The following is a 20,889-nucleotide window of genomic DNA, read 5'->3' on the forward strand; positions in this document are numbered from 1 at the left end:
TTGGGCAATAGTAAATTTTAAAATTTAATCTAAACGAAAGCTGATGTTAATATCGTATAACACAGTTTATCTTCTAGTTTGACATAATTCTGTCTATTTTATGCGAAAAAAACTTGAAAATGTAGTTGGACAATTTTGATAAAAAATCTGTGTTTTTCTAAAAAAAATTAATAAAACACTAATATATATATTGTATATATATTCGTCCAGTCAAAATCTATGTATCAGCTTCGTTTTCTTTATTAGGAAAATACGATCTTTTCAATCATAAATTAATTTATCATTTAACCATGGATGGAAAGAAACTATGAAATTACTTAACCATGGATATTTTTTCAATTTATTTTAAATTATTATGTGTATTTTCATGATTTCTCTGCTCGTTGTAAAATTGTCAAAGTTTTACGACTTATTCTTTAATTTTAAATTAATTCATAAAGTTTGTAATCAACCTTCAACTTAGTCTACAATGGAAACTCCATGTACAATTTCGAAACTTAAAATTTATTAATTATAATACAAAACTGATAGTAAAGAAAAGAAAGGGGGTTCACAATAAATTGTACAAACAGTGGGAGATGAATTTACTTTAAAAACTTTAGGCTAGGCCTATTACAATGGTTTTAATTATTTAGGTTCAATGTTATAATTTACTGCAAGGATCTTGATCTCAGGTGGGGTGATCGAGCGGCATTTGAATTTAATCTTGTGATATAAGCCTAATTAAATTTTGTTTTAAAATATAAAGTATGTTCGAATTACAGATTGGTTGAATTAATAATAATTTTGAATAAGTTAAGCTTCTATTAGTTCTTGACTTTGAATTTGAGTACAAACGTCCAAAGGTTAGGCCTAAAAAAAGTTGTAATGGCTTCCAAAGGTAAAAATGTCTATTGGAGTGATCTCACCAAAATTGATGTCTTCTTTGAAGTAAAGTTCTTGATGTTATAAATGATGAATGTTCGTAACAAGGATGGGTCTTCTTTCAACAAATTCCACTAATTTTGTCAAAATAATGTACTTTTTTTAAACAATTTTTATATTAAATATGGAGTATTCAGTTTACATCTGCATACTATCTTGGCTCTATTGGAAGTGATAAAGGTCTGATGCATTGTTGCACTCACATATGTCAATGCTGACTTAATCACATAAAATTGTAGGCCACTGTTTACACTTATATATTATAATAAATTTCATTTGCTAGAGAGCTAAATTATAATTTTAAAAAGTTATTTAAATAAAATTATATAGAATTTGAAGCAATTTTGTTACAAAAGTTATAGGCTATTATATATTTATATGATATTATGTTATTTGAAAATTTCTATATTATATTGTATTAAATTGATTACCTATTGGTCTGCATGGACAATTAATTACTATATATGGCTTGAAAAGGGATTGACATTTAGATAAAAAGTAAAACATATGGTGTAAATTAAATTATTCTATTGAAAAAATATTGGTGAAAATATTGAATTGTTACAAGTTCCATTTCGTTTTAAATTTAAAATTTGCTTTACAAGACAATGAACTGTGTAGCATATACAGGGGTTTTTTTTAAAACTTGCATCTTTATTTATATAAAAACCGCAATAGATAGAAATATGCAGTTTGCGGGAATCATCTATTGACGTAGGGGGCCCAATTGTTTTGAATTCAACGTTACATTCACACTCCCCCCCTTTCCCCCCCTGCCACCAACTTAATTTTTTTTAATAGCAAGGTACCCCTTGTGACATATCAAATGAAAAAGCATTAAAAAAAAGAAAATGTTTGGTGAAATTTATTTTTCATTTGATATGTCACAAGGGCGGGTACCTTGCTATTAAAAAACAAGTTATGGGTAGGGGAAAAGGGGGGGGGGGATTATCTCACAAATTCATGAGCCGATTTTAATTTTTTTTTTACCAAAAATTTTCTTTTTTCATGTTCTTTCATTTGATATGTCACAAGGGGTACCTTCCTTTAAAAAAAATTAAGTTCCGGGGGGGAGGGGGGAATATCTCACAAATTTATGAACCAATTTTCAATTTTTTTTTCATCAAAAATTGTCTTTATGTATACTCTTTTATTTGATATATCACAAGGGGTACCTTGCTATTTAAAAAAAAATAAGTTGGGGGCAGGGGGGAAAGGGGGGAATGCGAATGTAACGTTGAATAAAAAAAAAATTGTTGCGGTTTTTATATAAAAAAAGATGCAAGTTAAAAAAAACACCCTGTATTAAATAAATTTGTTACCTTTATTATGTAAAAAACTAATAAATAAAGATATGGCCAATTTCAACAAAAAGTAGATGATCAACAACTTATTTCCAGCCCTTTAATTTTTACTTTTAAAGATAATGCCAAAAGTTTATAAACTGGCCTTTCGTTGTATTCGAAATTTCAGTCGATGTTCCAGCCGAAATACCGCAGTTGGATCGTTTCCAAGGAACTGTTTGCTTTTCCGTCTGAGTATTTTTACTTGGCAGCTATTTTCTCTGGGAATAAACGGGTTAATTCTTTTAATTTGATAAAAACAAAGTTTTTTTTTAATCTACTGTATAGTAATGTTTTCAAAAATTAACATTCTATTGCTTTGATTTTCGTATACAATTAAAGGTGGTGAAATAATTAAGTAAATTGCAATAAATTTACAGTTTAAATTGAGTAATTATCTATTTTACATAAATTCGATCTATTACTTACAATTCGATTTTTTCCTTGTGATTGTTGTGACAAATCTTTAAAAATCGTGGCTAATATTTTATGTAAGTCCTTCTTATTGTTGGAAGAGTTATATGTTATTTAAGCTAATAACAAATTTTTTTTTTCACGTCAGGGTAATTAAAACTTAGTCAAATAAGGTTTGTCGACGTATGAATATTTCTCAAATCAATAAAACATGAATATTTGATGTATTTATTTTTGTACTTTTCCCATGTCGTTTTGTGTACAAATATTTTTTGGACAACAATGCTTTAACAGATTTTAGCGTTATAATAATCAATAATCAATCAATAATCAATCGTTGAGATGGGGACGCCACCTAGGTGCGTATTTTAACCCAAATATGAGTGAAGGATGAGTGTAGAATGGTGTGTGATGACCTGTGTAGCTTTGTTACTGACTAAGATCAGCGGTTTCATTAGTCAGGATCATTTATTTAAAGCCCAATGATCAGGAACAGCTGGGTCCAGTTTCGAACCATCAAAAAGCTACTGACTTTTCTCAGGATCGAACCGGCGACCTTTTGATTAATAGGCGAGCACTATAACCACTCAGCTACCCAGCCAGTTACATTAATACAAGGTACATTAATATTGTGCATTTGTACATTAGATTCTTCATTAGAATTCGATGCTGTATAACTGTAAATATTTCTTATTTCTTGTTCATAGGCTACATCATTAAAAGATAAAACGTAACATGTAGTTTAAACGAGAAAAAATATTAACATTTATGAAGTATATATAAGTATTTTTGACGAATCGCTGGAACCAGAGGTAGGAAGATTGGTTTTGACTACTGTGTATTCAGCTTGAATATTAATCCTTGGCGTTGCAACCGTGGTCACCTGACTAAAACCGGACAGCTTAAAACAGAGCTTGAAAAAGTCAGTTTGTTGCATTAGTCACAAAAAATATTTATATTACAAATTCTCGTGTGTTTTTCGTGTTGTAGCCAAGCCAATTAAGTTTAGGTATCAGCTCATTCGTGCTATTCACTACACGTCCCTTAGTCCCGCCTCATGTATACAAATGAACGATGCCGTTATTTAGACCAATTCTTGGGTTGGGTGTTACCGTTGTTACGGAATATAATTCAAGCTTTCAAGTCAACGGGATAGGCTATAATTGATTTTGTTGGGCTTAGATTGTTTGTATCCAATAGCTGTCGTTTCTTATCCTAAAGATCTGAATGTGACACCTCCACCACTTTCTATTATAATGTCATAGCTACGTCGTCAGGTTGACAATAATCATTGTAAGTTATAGGCTAGGATTTTTTTGAAATTCTCTGTACACATCATATCATAATATACGGCTGAGGATAAAATTAAGACTTGAAGTCAGTCCTAGTTATGTTGTCAATTTATTATTACTTAATCCAACAGTTAATCCTAAAAAAACTGTCACAATATAAAGCAACTCGTAATTGGATTAAAATAACAAATTTTGTTTCATAAAGCTATACAGATCAATGCTGTGTAAAAAGAAACTAAAAAATCCAAACAAACTGGATCTTAGTAAACTGACAATTGCAGTTGAAATTTAGACAAGAACGCCAAATATCATATATTTATCTTTTCAACCTCTTTTTAATGTTCTGGTTTCCAATTCTGGAGAAAAGGAGCTATGATTCTTTACTGCAAAAGTTGTTCGGCTTTAAGACTTTAAAAACTTTCTCATAACGTAGTGGGTCTTCCAACATTACCAGCGTCTTGATTTTCGTTGGCTTTCTAATGCTTCTTTTCCTTATTAAATAAAATCATACATTTATATACAAAATCTACTACAATATTTAATTATTCTTTTTGGCAATGGTATTTTAAGTACGAGACTAGTTTTAGTAACAATATTTTGTTTAAATTTATTTATGAATGATTTCCCTTGTTCTATAAGTGGCTACAAGGTAGTATAAACTAATGTACTGGGATGCTAGTCTATTGAAATAAATTTATTTACTTTTAAACCTAGACAAAATGGCTTGATAAAATATAAAATACAAAAACCTATTTACATACAATCTTAAAATGATGATAATTGTTTTTTTTATTACCATGTAATTCCCAGGTATAATACCTCTTTCTATAATAATAATTTGGCTAAAAATCTCAAAGACGGACGCCGATTAAACAGAGATTTAAATAGTGTACAGGGTTTATTTAACTAAATATTTAGTGCATACAGTTAAAAGGGCAAAATGTTTAAGAATGAAGAAAAGTAAAAACGAGGATCTGATACTCTTTGTACTGACGCAAAGGTATGATATTGTTAAGAATGATATATTGATAAAAATGAAGGTATGAAGAAGTTAAAGCTTAAGACACGGACCCTGAAACATGTTAAAACTGATATACCAAAGTAAGACACAAGATTATAAGCTGAATGGTTATCAACTAGACCTTAAATTCAACTCTTAATATGTCATTTTACAAAGTGATAGTGTAGTATTGAAATCTACAAGCATTGCAAATATTGAATCTATAATAATACACTTGAGTCTATAATAACAACTTATTTGTATAATATTATTAATATGTAAATATTAATATGTATAATAATAACAACCATAATATTTGTTGGTAAGATACTTAGGTTAAATTATAACACATTATTTTGTTTCACCTAAAACATTTATGATAGGGTTATAATTATAAAAGGAGATGCAGCTATAACACTTAGAACATTAAATCGAATGTTTAAATGTAAACAAACTAAGAAAAGTATTCAGGAAAAACTTTCTAAATTTTCATATACTTGTATATTTTTATTAAGCATGTCCCAGAGTAAAATTGGAACCAACAGTAAAGTGACGTTGCTTTACGATGGAAACGTGGGTATTTTCCTAATAAGAACCTGCCCAGAGGATTTTTATGTACGAAAATATTTTGGACGACATTATACAGGGTAATTGATATAAGTGTGCCAGCTATTTTATTCGAAAGTTATAATAGATATAACAAAATGTTAAATTGTAACTGCCTTGGATTTTTTATTTAAAAATTTTTCCTCAGATTGGAAAAATAATTTTACCGCAATTTTTCCAATATGCCCGACAACTTTGATTTTTCCTAAGAAAGCCCCTATACTTAAAGATTTTTTTTATGTAAATGCAATTTAAAAACGTTTTTGTTCTAGGTATTTTTTTCTTAAACTACTCGTTTAGGAGTTACAGCGTGTTAAGACTAAGAAAAAATGACTTGCGTTGTACATTCTGCATCATGTAGCTCCTAAACGAGTACGTTTAGAGCGAAAATGCAAGGGGTTATAAAGTCTTAAAATTGCATCTAAATTCTAAAAAGACTATTACATACATAAAAATGTTGATTCCATTGTTTCAAAAATGGCCACCATTTTCCAAAATGGCAAGGAAATTTTAAAATAAAATATAGGAACTTTCATAAGAAAAACCAAAGTTGGTGGTCATATTGAAAAAATGGCGGCTAAAATTATTTTTTTAACTTGACCAAAATTCTTTAAATAAAAAATCCAAGGCAGTTACAATTCTAGCGGATAGACGCACTAAAACAAATCATTCTAGTAAAAGGTCATTTAATTTACAGAGAATAGTTAAGTAGTGTAATCCACTAGATTCAAATCAGAAAAACTGTTGTTAAAACTGTTGTTACCTAGGTTGCTAGGATAACAAAAAAATAAACAAATAATTAAAGTAAATACAGAACACATGGTTATTGTGTTAGACAGTTTAGTGGCACCACATTAGCCCCCTGCGGAGTCTGGAAGACCGGGCACTTTAAATTTCACAGTACGACCAGATCGGGTCACGTAAGGCTTGGGTTGGCTTGAGAGTAGGGTCTTGAGTGGGAACACTGTGGAGGGTGGATTTCTGGAATGTTCATTGTGGATGGGTGTATGTGTTGAAGGAGTAAGATCTTGCAATAGATACGCGGGCTTTATCCTGTCCAACGTCACCTTCACACGTTTACCACGATGGATTATAGTCATAGTTTTATCATCACGAGATACCACGGGAAACGGTCCAGTATAAGGTGGTTGTAGTGATCGTCTAACAGAGTCATCTCGCAAAAATATGTGAGTACACCGTTTTAACTCCTGAAAAACGAAGGTCTTTGGTTTATCATGCCAAGATGTGGGCACAGGTCTTAAATTTGACATTTGTCGACGTAAGCGAACTACATAGTCAGCCGGGTCCTCCTCACGAGTTGTGTCTTGAGGGAGGTCTAGAAGTTCTCCAGGTAGACGGAGTTGGTGGCCAAAAACTAATTCGGCAGTAGATGCCTGAAGGTCTTCACGATATGCGCTGCGAATGCCGAGTAGTACGATGGGAAGTGCTTCAAGCCATGTTGAATCATTGTGGCACATGAGAGCTGCCTTAAACTGCCGATGGAATCTCTCGACTAAACCATTAGCACAAGGGTGATAGCCGCAAGTTCTGATTCGCTCTACACCGAAGGTCTTTCCAAGGGCACGAAATAATGCTGACTCAAATTGGCGTCCCTGATCAGTTGTGATGCGCAAGGGTGAGCCGTAACGGGAAAACCAGCACATCACCAGAGCCTCAGCTACTTCTTCTGCGGTGATGGTTTTCAATAGATGAACTTCTGGCCATCTGGTGTAGCGGTCGATAGCTGTTAGGCAATATTTGTATGGTCCGGATGGTGGAAGTGGTCCAATGATGTCAATGTGAACATGATCAAATCTTGATGATGGGAGTGAAAATGATCCATGGGGTGTAAATACATGACGGGAGATCTTAGCACGTTGACATTTCTCACAGGCTCGGGCCCAGTTTCGACAGTCTTGTTGAATTTGGGGCCAAACAAAGCGATTAGAAACAAGTTTTGCCGAAGCTTTGATGCCAGGGTGACTTAGATTGTGTATAGAATTAAAAACTGAGCGTCTAAGGGGCTCAGGGACAAAGGGTCGTTGTACTGAAGTTGTTGTGTCACAGTATACATCAAGGTCTGTTCCAGGAATTTTGACAAGCTTCAAATTAAGAGATGTCTCTCCCTTAAGGATCTCTTGTAGCTCAGGGTCAGAGTCTTGATGATGTGCCAAAGTTTTGGCATCTACAATGCTGGGAGCCGTAGTTGACAATGAATCTACACGAGAAAATGCTTCAGCTACTAGGTTGGCCGATCCAGAAACATGTCTTATGTCTGTAGTGAATTGTGAAATGAATGTTAGTTGGTTTTGCTGAACAGGAGGTAGTTTTTCACGTTTTTGACTGAAGGCAAATGTTATTGGCTTGTGGTCTGTGAAAACTATGCAATGATTTGCCTCAAGGTAGTGACGAAAGTGACGAATGGCGGCATATACAGCAAAAAGCTCACGGTAATAGGCTGGCCAAAGGGATTGTTTTGGTGTCAGTTTCTGTGAAAAGAAAGAGAGAGGTTCCCATGTTTTATTGTCAACCATCTGCTGGAGAGCAGCATGGGTACTCGAGGCATCACAGAACAATGCGAGAGGGGCCTTGTGGTCAGGGTGAACAAGCAAGGTAGCATTGGAGAGATGTTCTTTGCAGGATAAGAATGCAGCATCCAATTCAGGAGTCCAATTTACAGGTTGGTTTCCACGTAGAGATGAGAGGGCATCATGGAGAGCTGCTTGTTGCTTGGCTGCTGAAGGAATGAATCTGCGGTAGAAATTCAACATGCCGAGAAAACGACGCAAACCTTTTGCAGTAGAGGGACGGGTGAATTGTTGCAGAGCCTCAACACGTTCAGGAAGTGGTCGAGTACCAGCAGATGATACCTCATATCCTAGGAAGGTAACCTTTGGAGCTTTCAAAACAGTCTTATTTACGTTAACGAGTATGCCATAATCAGAAAACCGATTGAATAGAGTTCGTAGATGGGCTTCATGTTCAGTCTCATCCTTAGAGAAAACTAAGACGTCATCTATATAAGGAAAGCAGAAGTCTAATCCAAAAACTACTTCATCGATGAAACGCTGAAAAGTTTGTCCTGCGTTGCGGAGGCCAAAGGACATGAAGGGGAATTCAAACAATCCAAAGGGGGTTGTAATGGCTGTCTTCGGGATGTCTTCAGGGTTGACAGGGATTTGTGTGTAGGCCTTCACTAGGTCGATCACAGAGAAATACTTGCAACCTCTGAGAGAATGGGTGAAATCGTGGATATGTCTAACAGGATATCTGTCAGGAATAGTCCTAGCGTTGAGAGCACGGTAGTCTCCACAGGGGCGCCATCCATCAGGTTTCTTAGGGACCATGTGAAGGGGTGATGACCAAGGTCCATCAGATCGACGTGCAGTACCATCGGTGAGCATGGCATCAAACTCGGCTTTGGCTATAACAAGCCGATCAGGAGCGAGTCGACGTGGACGAGATGAAACTGGGGGGCCAGGGGTCGTTTTGATGAAATGCAAGGTTGAATGGAGCACTTTTCTTGGTGTACCAGAGGGTCGGGTAATCATGGGAAATTCTGCCAGTATTGATGAAGTTGGAGAATTGGGTGTGATAGTTTTGATGCTGAAATGAGGGATTGAGGTACATTGACAAAGAACAGAAAGGTTTGTTACACTGTCAATCAACCGTTGATTACGACAGTCAGGAAGCAATCCAAAGTGTGCTAAAAAGTCAGAGCCTATAATCGCTGTATTAACATCAGCAATGACAAAATTCCATGTAAAAGCTCGTCTCAGCCCTAAGTTTAATGTTAATGTCATCATACCGTAGGTGTGAATGGCAGAGTTGTTTGCTGCACGAAGTTCATATTCTATATGCTTTTGGTTCTTACAAACGAATGATTTAGGGAGGCAGCATATGTCGGATCCAGTGTCAATCAAAAATTTTGTATTAGTTGTACGGTCGACGATTTGTAGGCGGCGCCCTCCAGCTTGGCAGTCAGCTGACGCCATCACTGGCTGCCTTTGGAGTTTGTCGGAGAAGTGAAATTGCATGGTGGAATGCACTTCTCAGCTTGATAGCCAAAACGCTTGTGGTACCAGCATAGATTGGTTTGCTCTGTAGTGTCAGAGGAGCTACCTGCGTGATAACGACTACTAGACAAACTCCTCTGACGCGACCTAGGTCGCCTGTCTCGTAGGGAATCAACATCTTTACGCATATTTTTCATTTGCAACTCCAAAGCAGATAATTTTGATAAAACTTCAGTTAATTTTGGGTCATCAGAAAATGAAGATTTAGGATTTGGTGAATTAACGGCATTCAAAGATGTAGGCATACTAGTGAGAGAATGGCAAAAAGATGCGTTAGGTTGGACTGCTAGAATTTTGTCGGCAGTAATTGCAAGTGTGTCAGTTTGGGCACTTGTTTGGACTTGCAAAATACTTTGTACATGAGCAGGAAGTCTCTGCATCCAAATAGTTTTCAGTAAACTATCTTGGATTGTGGTCGAACCTACTAGTGATCGAAGGTGGCGTAGGAACTGAGAAGGAGTTTTGTCACCTAGTTCCTCCTCCATCAATAGCTGACGAATGCGTTGCTCCTCAGATAGAGACAACCGTCTGATTATTTCAGACTTAAGAGTAGAGTAAGGAGTTTCAACAGGTGGGTCTATTATAAGATCCTCCACTTCATTAGCATAGCGCTCATCAAGATGTGAAATTACATACGAGTATTTAGTGTTTCACTCGTGATGTGAGCCAGTGTAAACTGAGCCTCAACTTGGGCAAACCAGAGCCTTGGTTTCTCTTTCCAGAATGGTGGAAGTTTTATGCTTACCCGGTGGATGTGATGATCTTCATGTCGTTCGTCGGAATGGGCTGTATGATCTGGCTGATGCTGTGGTAGAACTGGTGGAAGATCAGGTAGGTTGGCTTCTTGAGGATGTACAGAAATGTGATTTTGTTCTTGTCTTCCATTCAAATCTTGAAGTTGTCTTTGTAGGTTGGCATTCTCACTCTCTAATTGAGCTAGGCGCTCCAAAAGTTCTTGGTCCATGGCGTAAAACGATAATTTGGGGAAAGGTGAAAAATAAATGAAGTTTTGGTAGAAGGTTGAAATTTAATGTAGGAAAAACATCAATTTAGTTTTAAATAATTTACTTGTTAGTCGGGGTCACCATTTCTAGCGGATAGACGCACTAAAACAAATCATTCTAGTAAAAGGTCATTTAATTTACAGAGAATAGTTAAGTAGTGTAATCCACTAGATTCAAATCAGAAAAACTGTTGTTAAAACTGTTGTTACCTAGGTTGCTAGGATAACAAAAAAATAAACAAATAATTAAAGTAAATACAGAACACATGGTTATTGTGTTAGACAGTTTAGTGGCACCACACAATTAACCATTTTGTTATATCTCTTATAACTTTCGAATAAAATAGCTGGAACACTTATATCAATCACCCTGTATATGTAAAAAACTAATATTAATTATCTTAGTAAGGTATTAGTAATATTTTCATTAAGATAGATTTGCAAAAATATTAACTGCAAAAGAAAACAATAAAAATTCACCGTTTGTATTTTAGATAAATAAAAAAAACTAAACTACGAAAGTAATATTAAATCATACTGTTAAAACATACATATTGGTGATAAAATACTATTTAGTTCTTATAAGGAAAGATGTACAATTTACCAATAAACCCAGTTCAAATACTTGAAATATGTTTTCACATGGATAAAAAAAGACATGACTAATTTTTTCCCTTTAAAATTGAGTACTTTTTTTCTTGACATTTAAATTATTCACAATTAAAACAGTAGGGTTAAATTTTAAATCCTAAGTTTAGATAAAACTATTTTAACAATATTTTAAATGGGAAACTAATTAAGACGTAAAACAATAATTTGATTTTGTTGGTATTAACAACAAAGGTTTCCAAGCAGTCTACTTTATTAAAGGTTAAGTATTTCAAGGTATCTGTTGAGGCGAGTATTACGTTACACTCTTGTAACATTATATAGTAGTTAATTACAAGTTTTCATCTAGAAAACCCTCTTTTAAACTAAACTCTGTCATTTAAATTGAGATAATCTCTTACAAAACTAACTACTTTGTCTAGATTAAGAAGGTTGTTTATTTATTCAGTCCCTTGTGTGTTTCATAACTATTAAGGTGTAGATAGTACTCATTAGAGCTTTAGTGTCCACTGTCCAAACGTAAAGCCTTGAAATGAAAAGTCTTGGTCGATACACTAAAATTGACAACTAAATCTCGCACACTATCTTTAATCAAAGGCTTAATCCCAATATGTGTGGGGGGGGGGTATTTAAATTTCCAATGCCACCACACATCCCTTCAGCATGGTTCTGTGTGTTATAATCGTTTTTCAGTATGCGTTGCTGCCATTATAGTATGATCATACTGGTAAACATGAGACAAGAATACCACATACTGGCTCAGGCTGTTGGATCAAAGTTTGCATTCAATTGCAGGATAAAGTAGGTCGGGATACATCCAACCCTTAGGTGCGGCTTGTAATATGGCTCTGTTACTGAACACACCCCTTGAGACTAAGGCAAATATCACTGAAATCACGTATGGATTTTCCCTACACTTTGCTACTGTAAGCTTGTATATCTATTCGATAATAATTTGCAATTCTAAATATTATGATCGTGCGTATATAGAACCGGAAGTTCCTCTTTCAATTTAATTCATCATCCCGTTTTGATTCATCCAGATATATCGGAATCATACCGAGTTATTTAAATTTATGTATTGAGGTATCATTTATATAATATTTAAGAATTTACAAACCCTAAAGAAATATATATTAGAGAAAGAAATACAAACACATATATTATTAATTTGTAAAACTACATAAGCAGTTAATGGCCTCATACACTTTGTACCCAGAGCCGTTGGACTAAAGTAAATAATATGTAATATGGCATAGGTTACGTAAGAAAGCAATTGGTAACTGTAGTTGTAAGAAAGAAAATGCGATTACTGTTTTCTAAATTCACCTTCTACAAATTTAAATACGTTTGATATTTGAAGAGTTATATTTTACTGAAAAGTGCTTATCGTTCTTTAAAAACAAACCATTCCAATGTTGAGGTATATTGGCCCATTGTAAACATGCAACGCACGTCCCCTAGTCCCACCTCATGTATACAAATGAACAAAGTGATTATTTTCAACACGTTACTATGTCATTGTAAAAGTCCCACGACTTAAGTATCACGTACAAGAACCATTTTTACTGTAAAGGTTATAAAAAACCAATTTAAACTTAGTAGGATGTATCCTAAGCAAAAAAGTATCACTATGCGTTATAAAATCTCAGAGATTTTTTCCTATTTTTGAATCATTATCAATGTGTTTATGACTGAAGTGTATAACAAGTGATGTGGATTTGTAAATAAAAAATCATATTTTTGTGTTCCAGTGGATATTCCAGTACAGTGTTGGTGGAGTATTATTAGTTTTTGATTGCAAAGAAAGTAATGGAATTTATTTTAACGCTTTGTAAAAAAAACTAGTAACGTTAAATAAAAAAAACTTAAGTTTAGAAACGTCTTTTTTTCAGTTAATGATGGTTTGTGTTAAAACAAAATATTTTTAGTAATTTATTGATGTATCACCGTACTCATTGTGTGTATATTATTATTCAAATGTTTGTTTCATAAAATAGTTACCATTAGGCTCTTAAGAACTGTCATTTTATTGCTATTCTGGCTAATTTATTTTCTGAGGAATTCATCCTCATTGAAATTGCAATTTACTTTACATATATATTTAAACTCTTTACCACAAATTTAAAGAGTTTATGTAAGACATAAATACAGTGGAAAAATGTTATAGTGTGTGGCCACTAAACATATGTGCTCTTAATTCTATCCCAGCCATTAAGTAACAATTAATAGTCCATAAATTTCCCCTTCAATCGTAAATGTTCCTACAGTGGTTGGTTTTAAGCCTTTAATTGAGGCTATCTTAATTTTGTTTATACTAGAACGGGTGTCCACAGACTATAACGAAAATCATGTATCTTGGTACAATTGTTTCCACTTCTGTTCGTATTAATGTGTTTAGTAAACACTCGAATTATGAATAAAAATTTGTTATTGTAAAATTTAGTTAAACATCCTTTTAAATATCTTTTTGGGTAATTTATAAAAAGCAGTTGTGTTAATCTACGTAAAGATTTCTTATAAATCCTGCAAAACAGAGCATGGAGTTTCTATTGACTTATTGAGAAAGTAGACTTTGTTATAATTAGTTACTGCAATGACATTGCAGAGAGGGTTAATTCGTTATAAACATATCAGTCAGCTGTAAGCAGTATTGCTTCCAATATATATTATTCAATATTAGATTTGTATTGTGGTAAACTCAGGCTTGTCAAATTAAATCAATACAGCACATTGTGTAGTATTCTTTTAATCAAAAAAGGAAACTTAAGTAAGGAAACCTGCAACTCAGAATTTCGTTGTTAACTTAAATGCAATCTGAAAAATAATAACTAAGGAAATGCATCAAATCAACATAAAAAATGCTTTATAATGCTTTTATGTGTCTCTTAACTATGATTGATGCCAAAGCTAGCTTTCACGATAACAGAGATCATTGTACGAAACAATATTCGACTAAATATCTATATTTGTTTTGTTGAAATAAATCCATCCATAACTTTTCCATTTGGATAAACGGGGTCATTTTAACGTCAATCGGACTATGTAAGGAACTCTTTCACTATTTATAATGTATTAAAAAAAAATGGTTTAAAAATGGTGAAAGAGTTCCTTACATAGTCCGGTACATATTCATTGATGCAGGTTGAATAAAACTGCTAATATTTATAGAGAATGGAAACAATAAATCTTCCAATAACTAATTTTTAATCAGCAAAATGTATTTATGAAAATACAATCCAATAATCACAACAAACCGCACTGATAACAATTTAAAAGTAAATAATTCAACAAAGTGTTTGACTCCTGCGTGGAAACCACTTTCAAACAAATTTATTTACCATGCCTAGTCTAAGATAAGTTGTACTTTTTTCTGACTTGGCCAACGCAATTATTTTTTTATCTTTTTAGCTGAAAAAAAACTTATTTGAATTTACTTTTAAGAGTATAAGTATATTGTTAAAAACTCTTTACTCTGCACTACTTAAGTGTTACAATTGCATTAACTCACGGACAAGAGTAAAAAAGCCTCCATGTTGTTTAATTTAAAAACAAACTTATGCAAAAAATATTATGTGTGCTTTTTATTTCATTATTTTCAAACTAATCTCTAAATTCTAGGCACCGAGTTGTGCTTTGTTGTATTGTGACAAACGCATTTTTCAAGAAACTTCTTGGCTTCTTCCAAATACCAGTTGAACCGCATGTTTCTTTGATCCATTCTCCTGTCTGAGAGTGAGATATCTCTTTACTTTTATCAACAATATCGTATATTGAAGTTCCAGGAAGGCGTCTTACTACAAACACAAACCTTTTACACTCCGCTTCATATTTTTACTATTTGTTTGTTCACAAATCGTCTACGAATGAACAGAACTTTTCTCAACACTTTGTGCAGAAAGTAGGTATTTTCAATGACAGGTTACCAATCGTTAGTAATTAAGAGCAATGAAAACACTATCAGCTGATTTTCCTTTGTTCTAAGTTTACTTGTCCTTAAATCTAAACCAGATCTTTATTCGGCCGTTACATCCACTAGTGCTTGTTTGCATGTTATTTATATTATTGAAAACCTATTTTTATACAGTTTAAACCCAGATTGGGTACAGGTTGGGCATAAGGTAGCGTTTCTGTGGTTTTGTTTGTAGTACTTGTTTACTGCACAATAAACCAAATTTTAAACTTGAACTTTTATTTTTTGCGTCGCTTTGTAGGTTTCCTGTAGCTCATTTGCTAGTATTTGCATTAAAATAATGTTAGTAGAGAAATTTACTGAGGCATCCTGTCTGATGTGAGTATTTTTGTATCGGGATGAACAGTATCAAGATATGTCAAGAAAAAGCATCTGATACCATTGGAATCGGTATTAAGAATTACTACAATATCTGACAACAATGGGATTTTACAACTTAAAAGAAACTTAAATTTTGTGTAGTGTTGACCTTTTAAAGTTGGGTTTACAGATTAATTTTTATATAATTAGCTACATTTAATTTCATGTCCTTGTCAACCTTTGCTTACATTTAATATTTTCCATTTAATTCTTTCGGTTGTCCCCTTTATTGTTTAAAAGTCTTAAAAAAAGTGGATTCATACGAGTATCATAGGTATACCAATTCATACGGTTATATAGTGGTTACAAATATATTAGACTAATTCTGGACTTCTCTAACACACTGCATATTAGGGGGAAGGGTTGGCCTAAGTATTTTTTTTTCTATCACATCAGATTTTATAAATTTTCCAAGTGTTCAATAGATCAATTTAGTTGGTATGCTATCCAAAATGTAATTACTATGTGAGAGAAAAGAGCAAGTAAGGCTGGTGGAGCCCCTTATTTAGAGGTGTCAGATTTGGTAATGATGTGTCATTAAGGTAGGCTGACATATTGTGTCGTGTGTTGAGATGGGATCTTGTTAAACACTTCCGCAAATATTGTCGGTATACCCTCACGACGTTAAACAAAATCCTCATTACTATGGGGGGTAATGGAAATACTAACTCTGTGTTACATTGGTTTTTATTTGAATATCCTGTGCTATGACTGTAAGTGGATTTTCTCTCCAAGGATGTACCAAAGTTACTCTGTACAATATAACTGTACAAAGTGAGATTCTTTTTGTCTGAGACGTGTGCTAAAGGAACTATTTGTCCAATTTTGTTCAGATTTTTTGAAGAGGAGTACGATTATACGTGATTTATCCAGTGCCGCACGGAGTTTACCAGAGACCGTCTCTCCAAGTTTTGGCTGTCGCTAGATGATCCCGTTAAAATAAGTCTGTACTTCACAAATGAAGAAAAATAAGCATTATATACTGCAATTTGGGTATCAACGCTTGTTGTATATCATATTACTTAAAAACAAATTTAGCTGAAGGTACTATCTTCATGTACTATTCAATATTCCCTTTTTTATAATTAGTCACTGAGTTTTGTCACTCTTTCCAATTTAAAATACTACTAGAGCCTTAAGGTTAATTACAGGGAATATTAGGAGATTTTGTTGTGTCCTAGTGCAACTGCTGGATATTTTTATCCTGAACCACTGTTAAGTCATTTAACAATGAATCACATAAGTATGTATGGTCACCAAAATCCCAAATGTTATTATTGTAATTTACTTATCTTCACGTAGTGATTTTTTGTATTTGTATGAGAATTTTTTAACCTAAACTTGTCGACGTATGGTAACTTACTACACAAAACCATGATACAAGTATCCAAAATCCTTATCAGATATACCTCTGAGTGTTCTGTTTACTGTTTTATTCATTGTCTTTTCTTTTTTTCAGGTACGATTTGGTTAAATTAAAATATGAAAGGGGTTAATCAAAAATCACATTTCCGTAAGTACGAGTTTTTACCAATTATTTAAAAATGTATAAACAGTTTAAATGCAATAATTTGTCATGGTTGTGTAACTATAATTGGTGTAGTATATACGTTTAGTACGATAGCAAGGTAGTGTTACTCACAATTTGTTGAATTACAACTGATTTTGTTTAAAAATTTTACCATTGTATTTTCTTATATTGGACGCACATTTTTCATTTATAACTATTTCAATTAATTCAATTCAATTCATTCAATTCAATTCATTCAATTCAATTCATTCAATTCAATTCATTCAATTCAATTCATTCAATTCAATTCATTCAATTCAATTCATTCAATTCAATTCATTCAATTCAATTCATTCAATTCAATTCATTCAATTCAATTCATTCAATTCAATTCATTCAATTCAATTCATTCAATTCAATTCATTCAATTCAATTCATTCAATTCAATTCAATTCAATTCATTCAATTCATTCAATTCATTCAATTCATTCAATTCATTCAATTCATTCAATTCATTCAATTCAATTCATTCAATTCAATTCATTCAATTCAATTCATTCAATTCAATTCATTCAATTCAATTCATTCAATTCAATTCATTCAATTCAATTCAATTCATTCAATTCAATTCATTCAATTCATTCAATTCAATTCATTCAATTCATTCAATTCATTCAATTCATTCAATTCATTCAATTCAATTCAATTCATTCAATTCAATTCAATTCATTTAATTCATTTAATTCATTCAATTCATTCAATTCATTCAATTCATTCAATTCATTCTTCAATTCATTCAATTCATTCAATTCATTCAATTCATTCAATTCATTCAATTCATTCAATTCAATTCATTCAATTCATTCAATTCCAATTATTCAATTCAATTCAATTCAATTCATTCAATTCATTCAATTCATTCAATTCATTCAATTCCATTCATTCAATTCATTCAATTCAATTCAATTCAATTCAATTCAATTCAATTCATTCAATTCATTCAATTCATTCAATTCATTCAATTCATTCAATTCATTCAATTCATTCAATTCATTCAATTCATTCAATTCATTCAATTCATTCAATTCAATCCAATTCATTCAATTCAATTCATTCAATTCAATTCATTCAATTCAATTCGTTCAATTCAATTCATTCATTTCAATTCAATTCGTTCAATTCAATTCAATTCGTTCAATTCAATTCGTTCAATTCAGTTCGTTCAATTCATTTCGTTCAATTCAATTCGTTCAATTCAATTCGTTCAATTCAATTCGTTCAATTCAATTCGTTCAATTCAATTCATTCAATTCAATTCAATTCAATTCAATTCATTCAATTCAATTCATTCAATTCATTCAATTCATTCAATTCATTCAATTCAATTCATTCAATTCATTCAATTCATTCAATTCATTCAATTCATTCAATTCATTCAATTCATTCAATTCAATCCAATTCATTCAATTCAATTCATTCAATTCAATTTATTCAATTCAATTCATTTGATTCAATTCGTTCGATTCAATTCATTCAATTCAATTCGTTCAATTCAATTCGTTCAATTCAATTCGTTCAATTCATTCAATTCCATTCAATTCATTCAATTCAATTCATTCAATTCAATTCAATTCATTCAATTCAATTCGTTCAATTCAATTCATTCATTTCAATTCAATTCGTTCAATTCAATTCAATTCGTTCAATTCAATTCAATTCAATTCATTCAATTCAATTCAATTCAATTCAATCCATTCAATTCATTCAATTCATTCAATTCATTCAATTCAATTCATTCAATTCAATTCATTCAATTCAATTCATTCAATTCATTCCATTCAATTCATTCCATTCAATTCATTCAATTCAATTCAATTCATTCAATTCAATTCGTTCAATTCAATTCATTCATTTCAATTCAATTCGTTCAATTCAATTCAATTCGTTCAATTCAATTCATTCAATTCAATTCAATTCATTCAATTCATTCAATTCAATTCATTCAATTCATTCAATTCATTCAATTCATTCAATTCATTCAATTCAATTCAATTCAATTCATTCAATTCATTCAATTCATTCAATTCATTCAATTCATTCAATTCATTCAATTCATTCAATTCATTCAATTCAATTCATTCATTTCATTCATTTCAATTCATTAAATTCAATTCAATTCATTAAATTCAATTCAATTCATTCAATTCAATTCATTCAATTCAATTCATTCAATTCAATTCATTCAATTCAATTCATTCAATTCAATTCATTCAATTCAATTCATTCAATTCATTCAATTCATTCAATTCATTCAATTCATTCAATTCATTCAATTCATTCAATTCAATTCATTCAATTCAATTCAATTCATTCAATTCGATTCGTTCAATTCAATTCGTTCGATTCAATTTGTTCAATTCAATTCAATTCATTCAATTCATTCAATTCATTCAATTCAATTCATTCAATTCATTCAATTCATTCAATTCATTCAATTCAATTCATTCAATTCATTCAATTCATTCAATTCAATTCATTCAATTCAATTCATTCAATTCAATTCATTCAATTCAATTCATTCAATTCAATTCATTTAATTCAATTCATTCAATTCAATTCATTCAATTCAATTCATTCAATTCAATTCATTCAATTCAATTCTTTCAATTCAATTCTTTCAATTCAATTCTTTCAATTCAATTCATTCAATTCAATTCATTGAATTCAATTCATTCAATTCAATTCGTTCAATTCAATTCGTTCAATTCAATTCGTTCAATTCAATTCGTTCAATTCAATTCGTTCAATTCAATTCAATCCATTCAATTCATTCAATTCAATTCATTCAATTCAATTCAATTCAATTCATTCAATTCATTCAATTCATTCAATTCAATTCATTCATTTCATTCATTTCAATTCATTAAATTCAATTCAATTCATTAAATTCAATTCAATTCATTCAATTCAATTCAATTCAATTCATTCAATTCAATTCATTCAATTCAATTCAATTCATTCAATTCAATTCAATTCATTCAATTCAATTCAATTCATTCAATTCAATTCAATTCATTCAATTCAATTCATTCAATTCAATTCATTCAATTCAATTCATTCAATTCAATTCATTCAATTCAATTCATTCAATTCAATTCATTCAATTCAATTCATTCAATTCAATTCATTCAATTCAATTCATTCAATTTATTCAATTCGATTCAATTCGTTCAATTCAATTCGTTCAATTCAATTCTTTCAATTCAATTCTTTCAATTCAATTCATTCAATTCAATTCATTCAATTCAATTCATTCAATTCAATTCATTCAATTCAATTCGTTCAATTCAATTCGTTCAATTCAATTCGTTCAATTCAATTCGTTCAATTCAATTCGTTCAATTCAATTCGTTCAATTCATTCAATTCAATTCATTCAATTCAATTCATTCAATTCAATTCATTCAATTCAATTCATTCAATTCAATTCATTCAATTCAATTCATTCAATTTAATTCATTCAATTTAATTCAATCCATTCAATTCATTCCATTCAATTCAATTCATTCAATTCAATTCATTCAATTCATTTTATTAACAGCAAACACCATTTTACAAGTGGGTTTACAAGATAATTAATATTTAAGAAGATGATCAATCAATATTCATAATCAATAACAAAGAACACAATTAATTGAAAGAAATAATCATTAAGAACTATACAAAAACAACAACAAAGAGTAACAGCAATTGATAAAGATTTTATAAATTAAAAACAAG

The 20,889-nt window shown here is 31.6% G+C and overlaps 1 protein-coding gene across 3 annotated transcripts in view; it reads left to right on the plus strand.

Moving 5' to 3' along the window:
• LOC128991566 (protein eva-1 homolog C) overlaps positions 1-20,889 on the plus strand; it is a 534,078-nt gene that overhangs the window by 405,487 nt on the left and 107,702 nt on the right. The window lies entirely within an intron of this gene.

This window comes from Macrosteles quadrilineatus, unplaced genomic scaffold, assembly GCF_028750875.1.
Source record: "Macrosteles quadrilineatus isolate MER2022 unplaced genomic scaffold, UCM_ALF_1.0 Scaffold_4__1_contigs__length_99947679, whole genome shotgun sequence".
Lineage (NCBI taxonomy): Eukaryota > Metazoa > Arthropoda > Insecta > Hemiptera > Cicadellidae > Macrosteles > Macrosteles quadrilineatus.